Source organism: Zingiber officinale, chromosome 3A (assembly GCF_018446385.1).
Source record: "Zingiber officinale cultivar Zhangliang chromosome 3A, Zo_v1.1, whole genome shotgun sequence".
NCBI lineage: Eukaryota > Viridiplantae > Streptophyta > Magnoliopsida > Zingiberales > Zingiberaceae > Zingiber > Zingiber officinale.
Genome location: NC_055990.1, coordinates 8,375,643 through 8,388,977, shown reverse-complemented (window position 1 = coordinate 8,388,977; position 13,335 = coordinate 8,375,643).

The window sequence follows — 13,335 nt, the reverse complement described above, 5'->3', positions numbered from 1 at the left end:
TTTGACTGAGGATGGTGATAAGATCCTTTAATGGATCTTTTCAAATAAATCCATTAATTTTATTTCCTTTTTAAAATAAGTTTTAGATTTTTTCTTTTTTATTTTAGATAAATTTTAATTTGATATTTTCTCATGAAAATATATTTTTATTTTATTTTTCTTTTACACCTTTTCTTTTGAAAAGATAGTTTTATTTTATTTTCCTTTTAGACCTTTTCTTTTTGAAAAGGTAGTTTAGGTTTCTATTTAAAGAGACGTTATGTAATTTTGGAAGATAAGTAATTTCCCTTTTAATTAATCAATTTCATTTGATTATTGGAGGCCGATCCCCTCGAAGCGATCACCCTATCCCCTTTTCCCTTTCTCTTTCGATTTTTTCACGTGATAGGCCCCTGGGTTCCTATCAACTTGGTATCAGAGCAGTTCACTTCATCTTCGCCTTATAGTATCTTGCAGCAACTTCAACAAGCGCATGGTCTTAACCCGACTTCAAGAGAAGAAAATTTACTCTGACATGATGACCGGAGGATCTCATCCTGACGCCAAATGAGCTTTGGAATTTGAAGCTAAGCACGAGACAAGGATGGATAAACTCGAAAAAACTATGGCATCGTTGGTCACGATAGTGCAAGAATTGAAGGATCGTTTAGAAGTAGATTCCAGCTCAAGCATACTAATCAAAAGGGGAAAAAATCAGCAGTCTCGACAACAACAATATGACCAAGGTGCAAACTCAAATGAAGATCGAGAGCACAACTATCCACGTATGAAGGTGGAATTTCCTCGCTGGGAGAACAACGATCCGATTTGATGGATTTCAAGGGCTGAAAAATATTTTCGCTTCCACAGCACATCGGACAATGCAAAGGTAGAACTAGCATCTATAAACTTCGAAGGTGATGTCATCCAATGGTATGACTGGCTTGAAGCATGCCATGGATCTCCAAAATGGGAGGAATTCAAAGAAGAACTCATCAATCGATTTGGTCCCTCCGGTTATGAGAATGTTGATGGAGAATTGACCAACATTCGATAGACTTCAACCGTACTAGAGTACCAAGGACGATTCGAGAGACTCTCTAATCAAACTCATGATTGGTCAGAAAAGCAACTATTAGGCACTTTTATTGAAGGACTTCGCATTGATATACGACAAGAAGTAAAAATGAATCAACCCCGCACCATGAAGGCTGCCTTATCCTTTGCACGACTACAAGAAGAGAAGATCAATGAAGAAGGAAGAAGAAATAACAAGGTAATTCGTGAAAACCCATCACATTATTCAACACCTCGTAGATTGACAAAAGAAGAGATCAAGGAAAGGATGGCAAAGGGATTATGCTGGCATTGCGATGAAAAGTGGCACCGTGGTCATCAAGGCAAGCAAAAAAGGATACTGATGATTGAACCAATAGAGAACTCTGAGGAAGAAGATGATTTCCATGAAGGTGAAACACAAGATAATATCAACGAAGTACAGTATGATTCTATGGCAATATCAGTTCATGCCTTAGAAGGACTACAAACTCCGCAAACGATGAAGGTAAAAGGATTCATTAAAAAACAACCAGTAATGATACTTGTAGATTCAGGAAACACCAACAATTTTCTAGACTCAACCTTGGCAAGCAAGCTTAAACAAAAAATAGAGCAAGCATCTACATTTGATGTTAAGGTGGCGGATGGAAGATCACTTACAAGTCCGGGAAAGTGCAATAGTATTAAAATTTTCTTACCCAATTATGAATTAATAACAGATCTCTTTCTTCTTCCCCTAGATGGATGTGATGTTGTACTTGGAGCACAATGGTTGAAAACATTAGGAGATATAATATGGAATTTCTCTCAACTAACAATGCGCTTCCAAGATCAAGGAAAAGAAGTTTGCATCAGAGGCAAGAAACAAGATATTATCACACCAATCAGTAGTTATCAGGCAGAGCAGTTATTAAAGAAAGATTGCTCTATTTTTCTCATGCAACTCTCTATCAAAAAAGATCATAAAGTAAATGTTAGGCCTTATCGCTACCCTTACATACAGGAGGAAATTGAGAAAATTGTACAAGAGATGCTTCAGGCTGGTATCGTTCGCCCAAGTATAATTCCATATTCTTCTCTAGTACTGCTTGTACAAAAGAAAGACAAAAATTGGCGAATATGTATAGATTACCCGACACTCAATAAAATTATAATGAAAGACAAGTACCACATCCCCATCATTGATGAACTACTTGATGAATTAGGAGGTTCCTCATTATTCTCAAAGTTGAATCTTCGCTCAGGCTTCCATCAGATAAGAATCCATCAGCCAAACATTCCAAAAACAACCTTTCAAACTCATGATGGTCATTATGAATTAGTCATGCCTTTCGGTTTAATTAATACACCTTCTACATTCCAAAGTTTGCTGAATGATATCTTCAGGTTTTACCTCCGTCAGTTTGTTTTGAATTTCTTTGATGACAACCTTGTTTATAGTTCATCATTCGAAGATCATTTGCATCACCTTTATAAAGTACTCACTCTTTTGTGTGAGCATTCTCTTTATGTGAAAAGAGCTAAGTGCAGCTTTGGGACAACTAATGTGGAATACCTTGGCCATATTGTAAGCCAAAACGGAGTAGCTACTGATCCCTTAAAGGTGCTAGTTTCAAAGAGTATCAAGGCATTACGTGATGTTCTGGGTCTCACAGATGCATTTAGATGGTGTCTTGAAGCAAAAAAGATATTCCAAAATTTAAAGGAGGTTATGATGACAACACTAGTTCTTGCACTACCTAATAAGCAATTCGTTATTGAACCTGATGCATCCGAAGTTAGAATCGGAGTAGTACTTATGAATTATATGATACCATTCAAGAAAATGTTCCAGAGTTTATTGCTAAACAACCTTGAGGACAAGGTTGTTTTGAAGGGCGGTGGAATGATAAGATCCTTTAATGGATCTTTTCAAATAAATCCATTAACTTTATTTCCTTTTTAAAATAAGTTTTAGACTTTTTCTTTTTTATTTTAGATAAATTTTAATCTGACATTTTCTCATGAAAATGTATTTTTATTTTATTTTTCTTTTACACCTTTTCTTTTGAAAAGATAGTTTTATTTTATTTTCCTTTTAGACCTTTTCTTTTTGAAAAGGTAGTTTAGGTCTCTATTTAAAGAGACGTTATGTAATTTTGGAAGATAAGTAATTTCCCTTTTAATTAATCAATTTCATTTGATTATTGGAGGCCGATCCCCTCGAAGCGATCACCCTATCCCCTTTTCCCTTTCTCTTTCGATTTTTTCACGTGATAGGCCCCTGGGTTCCTATCAAATGGAGGAAGTAAGAGGAGATTTACGGAGGAGCATCTGGAATTCCTTCTGTATGTCGCCAGAGAACCACTTGCTCAGAGAGGAGCGGCGTTGAACACGAAGGTGGGGCAAGAGAGACTGAGCACGGATCTTGGTCCGTAATTTGCGGAACAGGGGTAGATTGATCCATCAGACCGTACCAGAGGAGAGGATGGACCACGATGATTAATTGATTTAGATGGATTCTACCATCTTATTAGATGGGATCTATCCATATAAATCCATAAATGCACTCTTGGTCCGCAAAGGATCCGCCTGAGAGAGACCTTCTGTTTTCTGCTAAGGGAAGATTTTATTCTGATCCTTGTTTTTTCTGCCCACATTTTTAAAGCTTTGAGATCCTGGTAGAATTTAGAAATTTTCTAACCCTAACTATAATTAATTTATAAATCAGTTTAAATAAAATATTTTTTATTAAAATAATTGTTTAGGTAATTACAAGTGCATTTTTTTAACCAAAATGATCTAAGAAGTATCTTTTAAAATTAAGTAAAAAACTACCTCTTCCCTATTTAACTTTATCAAATGCCCCTTTAAATATAGTTGATCCGACCATCATAACCCAACTTGATTGTCTCGAGGATTAATTAAAAGTTGGTTAATTTTGCATCCTATTCATTTTGTACCACTTGCAATGTATATTTTCAGATCGATTGTTTCAGATTTGTTCGACAATTGTTTCAGATTTGTTCGGCGTTATCTGATCTAATTAATTAATTTTTATATATTGGCTTCATCGTTTATCATTGTTAATCCATTGTCACACTTTCTAACTAAACTCGTGGAAATTTATGAATAATTTTCCAAAGATTTGCATCAAAGCTTCTAGGGTCTTACAATGTCTAAAAAAGTTTTTGAATTTAATACTTTGTTTAGTTTTAGTTTATGCCTTTTGAGTGGGAATTTTCTCATAGTGTAGTGTGTATAAGCAAAGCGAGGTTGTGTCAGCCTGTCCGGCAGGTATGTTCCCATAAATGCATATGAACCAGTGAGGATATTCTTGGACAAGAATATTTTCATAGTCAAATGAGTCAAACGGAAATGTTCTCATAATTATGGTAAAAGGTGAATACGTTCGTCCCCAGCGTCCTCGTCAATCTGTCTCAGGACCAACACGGAGGAGATAAATCATGGGCGGCTACTAGCCGGGCTACTAGCCTTTAGAATAGTGACTAGCACATAAGGGAGGTATTTTATCTCGGTTTCGTCGAGATTTGAACCCTAGACCTTATTGTGGCAACACCTCATACGCTAGCCACTAGATCGTCCCGAGAGAACAAACAGAGATGTTCTCATAGGATCGTATGAGTCGTGTTCCCAAGTAGAGATGTTATCATAAGAAGTATAACTTAGCTATCAGGCATGAGATGTTCTCATAGGATCGTATGAGTCGTGTTCCCAAGTAGAGATGTTATCATAAGAAGTATAACTTAGCTATCACGCTCATGCATACTCGAGATTAATTATTAGGACTCTAACATGCTGTTTTTTATTTATTTGGTATTTTATCAAAGGGCATTTATAAATTATGCATGAGATTTTGATTTTTACCAAAAGACCCATTTCTTTCCCGAAAAAAACTCTTTGTATCTATTTTTTGCTCTAAATTAAAATAAAAAATATTTTTTATTAAATAAAATCAAAATAAAAAAACTTAATTATTTCATTAATACTTTCATACAAAACTTACCAATTATCTTTAAAATCTTAGATTTATATTAAATTAATATTGTTTACTATCAATAACTTTTAAAATTTATTTATAATTTTTTTAACATTGATCCTCGTCTGAAACCGATGAAGATGGTACGTTAGATAGGTGGATAGAAAGAGATTTTTTATCAGTGAACAGGATGTGAACCGGGATGAAAATCCTCGGTACACACTCAAACGAGCAAACAGAATGTTAATATCCAAAAACTAAGGAAGGATCCCTATCAAACAACCTCCAACACTCAATTTAGTGTAATGCCTAAGTGGGAATTAGAACAATAATGATTCGTGCGTAGATGAGACTGTTTTGTAAGCGTATCTTTCCATCGGAGATGATCCCCTTTATATATCATCTCTAATAACCTCCACAATTGCCCCCAGGGCATAGCGCAGACGGTGGGCACATGGTATCTCTGGCGTAATAGTCAGGGGTCGATTCTCAGGAACTGACGACCTGGGGTTTACCCCGCCATGCGCCTATGACCTGTGTACCTGCATGAACCTCCCTCCATATCCGTGGGATCGGCACTAGGGGGGCCGCTAAGGTAGTGGATCTACCTTTTCTAATAACCTCCACAATTATGATGTGACAGAGAATATCGGGATATCAGAAGTTGTCGAATAAGGGAATATGTATAGTCTGTGAGGCATATAATCACTGTCCAAGGAATATAATCTTCCATTACTCGTATGCATCCCTTTTTGTAACTGACGTCATTAATGTGACAGTTGAAAGAATTGTTGGCGCAGCAGCGAGGCCGACAAGAGGGCGCAGCGTCTGTTAAGAAAATAAAACAAAACTCTTCCCTTTTTCCAACTAAGATTAGTAACACTATCACAATAATTATAATCTCAAATGAACAACTAATAAAAAGAAGAGGCAAACAGATTTGACTTGGTTACAACCTAAGTGATTGTTAATCAAAGATGGTTGCAAAGCTGTACTAAAAAAATCTCCTTCTCTATAAGCGGAGAAGTCTCTTACACTCTTTGAAAAACTCAAAAAAGACTAGGAAATGATTACAATAGTTGTTCTAAAGTTATTATTTTATTTCCTAACTCCGAGGGCCTTTTTTATAGCTCCTGGAAATCTTATCCGTAGCTTGAGAGCATCTCCCAAGGGTTTGGAGGGTGCCTCTAATGAGGCACCAAGGGATAAAGCTTTATCCCTTGGCAACGATCAAGTTGGCCTGATCGAGGGCACCCTCCATGCTCATGGAGGGCGCCTTCCATGCTCATGGAGGGTGCCCTCCATGCTTATAGAGGGCGCCCTCCGCCTAAAGGTGGCGGAGGCGCTGGCGCGTCTTGGAGGCGCTGGCGCGTCTTGGAGGCGCTGGCCCGTCTAGAAGGTGCTAGCGCATCTTGGAGGCACCTTCAACCCCTGTTGAGGGCACCTCCAGCAGGTTTCTTCGGCTTCTTTTACTCTCCTGCTGCTCCGATCGCCTGGGTGATTGCGGCCAACCAAAATAGGGATCACACAAATTCAATTTTCAGCCTTCTCCTCGAGCAAGCTTCCGCTCCGGCTTCTCATCCCTCAAACGTCGTGTATGTTCTTCTCGTCCATGAGTGTACTCTTCTGCATCATTTCGTCTCTCGGATGCACCGAGCCCGTCGACTCTCTTCCCGTGCCATCCTTCTCACTAGTTGCGTCTTTTGCTCGACTTCCTATGCTCCTAAGCTCCTGCACATTTAGACACAGGGTTCAAAATCAAACATGACCTAACCTAACTTAGTTGATCACATAGAAACAACCACGGGGTCCAACAAAAATATGCTGTCATAATGTATCGACTAATGAAAAATATAGTCACTTTCAAGGAAGGTTCTATTGAATACCCATGTCATAACAGAAGAATATTTTCAGACAAATAGTTGTCATTCTCTGACAGGTTGTTGTGATTCTCTGAAAATATTTATCTCCTAAATGTATCATGGTAGGATACTTAGCCGATCAATTGCATATTGCATAAGTAGAGTACTGAGTATGGTAGGACATTTAGCCCTTAAGGCTGCTCGAATATATGACAAGTGATATAGATTTGGTTATGAAATAATGGGAAGCCAAGTCCCTTAGGTCCGGAAGATTATTATGACCGACCAGCCTTACACAAGGATGCTTTCTTATGGAGAATGGGGAACCGAGCCCCGAAAGCCCGACCGGTTCTTTCAACTAGTCATCCTTATATTTGGAGGCATGTCCCTGAAGTGATATCTTGAGCTCTAGGTATTAAGTATGATTTCTTCTAAGAGTTACCTTGTATGTCTACCTTGCAGAGATAAAGATGTTGAACCCTATAACCCCGGTCAGCTTTATACTCGACCGCCAATATAGGTGGGTGAGAGAATGAACAATGAAAACCCCTAAGTCAGACTGGATGTATATGGAGTTGTACTCTAAGAGTGGAAGACCAGGTCCTTGGGCCTGACCGAACATATTCTCGACAGGTCTTATATAGAAGGTCAGTCCTTTCTTGAACTCAAGAGGATAATGGATGGTTGGATATACACTGAGTGTTGGTGTGGGAGTAAAACACTGGGTCCCCCAGGCCCGATCGACTCTAGGGTCGGTCGTCCTTAAATTGGAAGCCTAGTGCTAGGTGAGGAGTTAAGCCCTATTGAGAGTAACCCTTTGACTATCACCTTCTCTTGACTTGGACCGCCACCTCACCTTGACTTTGACTTCCATGTTAAATCTGGGTTCATTCATAACATCCCATATCACTAGCATCCCCTTCAAGTTTAGTCGAAAGATGTTGGTAGCCGACTGACTAAACCCAAATCCTATCTTTACTCGACTTATTAGCTTATTGGCTCGATCGGATGAACATGCTTCTACTTGCCACTTATTACGACGCTTAGTCGTATTTTTTGAAAAGATGCATGTCAGAGGGTTGGCATGCCCCATAGTGTGCCATTGATACGCGAGAGGGTGTTTTTCAGCATAATGATTCGATTATCTCATCCATCATAAATATTCATTTATGGGTGAATGTCATGTGTCCCACTAACACATTATTTGAAGTAACAACTGACGCATGTCTTTTCATACGGACCAACAACACTCCTCCATTTGCAAATCAACGGTCAACAATGAGCATGCTGTTTTAATTGAACGACTGTGGTGTGGCCTTATCCGGTGGTGTATGTTTTAAAACCCTAAGTAATGCAAAATCATATCACTTTGTGATTTGTCTCCTTCGACCTTCTCTCCAACGACTTTCTTGTACCAACCTTTCTTTCTTTCGATTTGAATAAATAAGTCCTTTCTCAGATTCTTTGTTATTTTTATAACACTCATGGCTCAAGAATCCGTTGCTCCGTGGTATACTTTTTCTCATTCGAATTTTTATGGCAGTGATCGAGAGGTTCTTCGTCTTTCATTCGAAATCCCTATAAATCATCGCATTCGCCTTTCGACTCCTCTGGATCATCCTCATCGCCCCCCATCGGGCTATGTTACCTTCTTCAAGGATCAACTAAAAGCGAACTTGCATTTCCCGATTCCCCAATTCCTTTTTAAGATAAGCACTTATTTTAATATCCCTCTCTCCTAGTTTACACCGAATGCATTCCGCAGCATGTACGTAATGTTCATTTTGTTTCATCTATACAACATTCCACCGACTCCTCACAACTTTCACTTGTTTTTGTATCCTAAGAAGTCGAAGACGAGAGTTTTTCTATTCCAGTCTCACCCTAAGGAAGTGTTCTTCAAGAACCTGCCTTCTTCTAATAAGGGTTGGAGAACTTATTTCTTCTTTGTTAAAATGCCCGAGCTAGCTTCTTGGCCAACCGCATGGCGATCCGAGCTTCCCGCCCTTCCCGAATTTGGGAACTTCAAGCTCGACCCTACTTTTATTTCCTTCTCAAAGAAACTGGGTGGCATGCAATTCAAAGCCCCTAAGTTGTTGTAGGAAGAGCTACTATATTTGTTCGGGCTAAGTCCTATTCGAACGAAGCTTCATTGCTCTTTTGGTAAGGCTTGTAATTTTGTCTCTTATGTTATCCAATCTAGTGAGATAAGGCTTGGTTGTTGTATGTTATCACTAACTAAGGTCTCTCCTATTTCATGCATTGGATGCTTTCTTCCAGACTGTAGCTTCCGAGCATATCCAACTACAGGAGGACAATTTACGCTGCAAAGAGCAAATGCTGCTAGACGAGCGGGCTCAACAGCTAACCACCCCTCCTGGTGAGGCATCCAATAGTCAAACGGTTGCATCTAGTGAGACAGTCGTGCAGGAGGCAGTGTCGGCCAACCCTCTCACCGTTTATGAGGAGTCTCCATTTGAGGAAGAGGCGTCGCAAGAGGCACAAGCTCATTCTCTCCACCCAAGTTCCTGAGGGACCGACATCTCCCATCGAAGTGCCTTCGCCTGACCTTACACCCATCTGGGAAGAGACCTCGACACAATCTTTCAAGCAGACTTTGTCCGCTCATCCATCTATCTCCTCTCTCTTGAGTAGTCCAATTTAAGAGGTCACCTCCCGGTCGGTTGGCTCTCCCGATCAGTTGGCTCTCCCGATCAGTTGGCTCAACAACCTACCGTTCTCCCAGTCACTCCTCTTGTTGAGTCTCCTCCATCTTCAACTTCTGGTATAGATCCAAAGAGGCTTTACAAGTTCTCCACCATCTATAATCTCATCCACCCCTATCTTAACTTCTAATGATCGTATATTATTCATGGGCCCGATGATGGAGGCTTGGGAAGCTGCTATAAACATACTGAGTGACCTTACCCCAGCATGGATGATAGATGAGTATTCTTTTGACCTAACTATGGTAAGATCTTAACCCTTCAACTATCTTTCATTCTGCACATTTTTGATTCATTTTGCAGCAATAGCCGTTTAAGTTGGGCATGTTGTCAAAATTTATAACTTTGATCTAAGAGAATGAGGATTTGAAGAAACGTATATCAGAGGTCGGTTCGATGTGCACTCCCACATGCTCGCCCCGAGAGAGTCAGGTGTAACTTGAGCGACTGAGCTAATTCTAAAAAGAACTACAAGAGGCTCAAGCGTCGAGCAAGGCTAACTCGGAGTGGGCACTGAAATCAGAGCTAGAAAACCTAGGGTCCTGACTGAGATTAGAGGAACTAGCTTATTTTTATGCAATTTTATGACGTTTTTCGCTACAATAAAAAATACAAAGTATAAATAAACTAAGTGTAAACAAAAAATAATGATATTGAAATCATACTAAGGCATGATCGGGCTCTAAGGAAGGCTATAGGGGGTAGAATAGAATGAGAGAGATGAAGGTGGAGAAGGATTTGGATGAGACAAGCATTCTGCCCGAGTCTCGTTTATATAGAGCATGATCGGTCAACCAATAAAGTTATCGGTCGACTGATCCCTTAAAATTGTCGATTTATTGACTAATCAGAAAAAGGTGGTTGATTTTTGGTCAATTGAAAAATAGGATCGGTCGACCAATAAATTGATGATAGGTCAAATTTTGCATATTCGCTGAGGATGAACTTAAGTTATCGGTCAACTGAATCGAGTTTCCAGTCGACCAAAAAAATGATGATAGGTTGATTGAACTTATGTTATCGGTCGACTGAATCAGATTTTTAGTCAACTAAAAAATTGATGATAGGTTTATCGGTTTGCAATGTTTACACCGGGTTTGGTTGACCGAACCAGGTGTTCAATAGACTGAACTGGTTTTTTTTTTTTAAATCATCTCACATTTCTATGTTTTCAACTATGGTTAACTTATGATTTATAAGAGATGATTTATGATTAGGTTAACTTTAGGTTAATTTTTGGATTAAGTAAATAATTGATTAATTTGATCTAACTAAATTAAAATTTGAGTTAAGTTAATTTAGTCTAGTTATTGTTTTGATTTACTTATTAGAGTTATTTGTTTTAAATTATTTTATTATTGATCAAATTAATTTTTTAATTAAGATTATTGATTTTAAATAATTAATATTGATTTCATTAGGTTTGGAATTAAGGATTATTAAGTTGATATTAAATTAGTTTAAACTAATTTTGAATGTTGAGTTGGATTGATTAAGTTAATTAACTTTAATTGTTAATTTTAAATAATTTTATTAATTTATAATTAATTGAAATTAATAGAGTAAAGTTAGGTTTATTTTAGATATTAAATTAAATTGTGAGTTGTTTAAGTTTTGATTATGGAAATTAATTTTGAATTAAGATTAAAGTAATTAATTAATTAATTAATGTTATTAATCAATCAAGATAATTTTAATAATTAGTTAAAGATTAAAATAATTGATTAGAATTTAAAGGTTAATTTATTAAATTTTTATGAATTAATGTTAGCTTATTAATTTATTAAAATTTTAACAATTAACTTATTAATTTATTTATATTTGATTAATTGATTATTTTATTATTTTATTTTATTGAAGTTATTTTTACGTTTATATTAACTTGGTTTGAATTATTAAGGAATTTTTGAAAAATTGTTTGATCTATGTTAGATTCAAATTTAATTTTGGATTCATCAAGAAGTTTATAGGGTAAGTCTCTAGACTATGGTGAGTCACATCGGACATCATTAGAGTAACCACATCTAAGATAACTTTCCAAAAATATCCCTCCCAAATAACATAATACTGTATTTTGGTCTAACCAGCTCATGTTTAACTAGGGTAGCTTCGGCCAAATCTACTGAGCCTAGTGCACTAGGTAGAACACATGATTCGACCTAGACATGTCTTCAATAGAGTTTTCTTGACGTACTATTATCTCAATTCATTATGATGCTTAGTCTAAGCATGCATATTAAATCAATCAAGTAGACTAGTGAACAATTTTTCTATTTGTTCCCCTGAGTCGTAGCTTAGATATGGTCTATCTAAGAGATGGATCTAACTCTTAGGAATAAAATATTGATTTGGTTCAATCAATTTAGTTAAGCATGACTTAGTTACCCATGTTTGGACTTGTTTTCTAATGTTTTGACTAAGTAAAGATAGATATAATTTGTTGGTTGTATTTGGTTTCTACCTAAATATAGATGATGATATCCTTGGAGATAAAACTCAATTGCATAAAAGGATTAATATAGCCACCCCACCTAGTGGGATAATATTGGTTGTAACTCGGAATAACGTATCGGCTCCACTGTACAAAATTTTTTTTGTACAAGTGTCGAGTCTTTTCTAATAACCTATTGTATTCTTTAGAAATTAAACTTGGAATCACAAACAGAACTTAACATTATTGATTCTAAATTTAACTTATCTGTTCTTAGAGGTTTAGACTTGGATCGCAAACAGAACTTAACACTATTGATCTGAGCCCACCTATGTTACAAAGATGATTAAATATTTATTTCTAAAATTGGCTTCCAGTTCTGCGTGGTGAGGCACTAGGCCTTCTTGGATAAAGGAGTAACCACCACCGTTCTAGACAAAGCCTTTTAAAGAAATTCAATATTTAATCTTCCTACAGTAACCCTAGGTTAACCACAAAGAACAATCGAAACACAAGTTTGAAAAAGAAAAACAAAAGAACACAATTCAAAACATTGAAACCTAGAATCTCTAGCCTCTTGTGTTTGAAATTTTAAACAAAGAAAAATAACTAGTAAGATGCGGAAAATAAATAACTAGTTATACATTTTCTTTGTATGCTAATAACCTCTTGATCTTCTATTGTATTCCTCTCCACCTCTTGGACGTCGTGTGGGCGACGATCTACCAAGAGGAAACCACCTGAGCCCTTTCTTCTTCTCCACCAAGTTTCGGCCACCTAAGGGATGAAAGCTTCCTTCTATTTTCCTTCTCCAATCAACCGGACACCAAAAGGATGAGAACCAATGGAACCGCCGGCCACAAAAAGAAAAGAAGGAAGATGTATGGTCGGCCACCAAAGAGAAAGAGAGGAAGAATAGAAAAGGTTGTCCCTTGATGAAGGCACTCTCTACCTCTCTTTTATTGTAACGACCCGCCTTCTGGGTACTAAGCTGGAAGGCGAATCGCTACAATACTGCTAAGCTATACTGCGCGGAAAGCTGGGCTAATTAAAATTTTTGCTAACTAATTGATTCTTATAAACTAATCGCCTTACAGACCGATCTCGTCTTTGAGTGCGTCACAAGACCACGATCGTCTGCGTCCGATCCTGAGCTTCATTGCTTCATTCTGGTGGATCGGTCTCTGCCGATCGAGTGCCGATCGGTCGGTAGACCGATCGTGGCTTCAGTGCTCGTTACTGGATCGGCCGTGACCGATCCTTAAACCGCGTAACGGGTTCGCTCTTCGTCCGTCGATC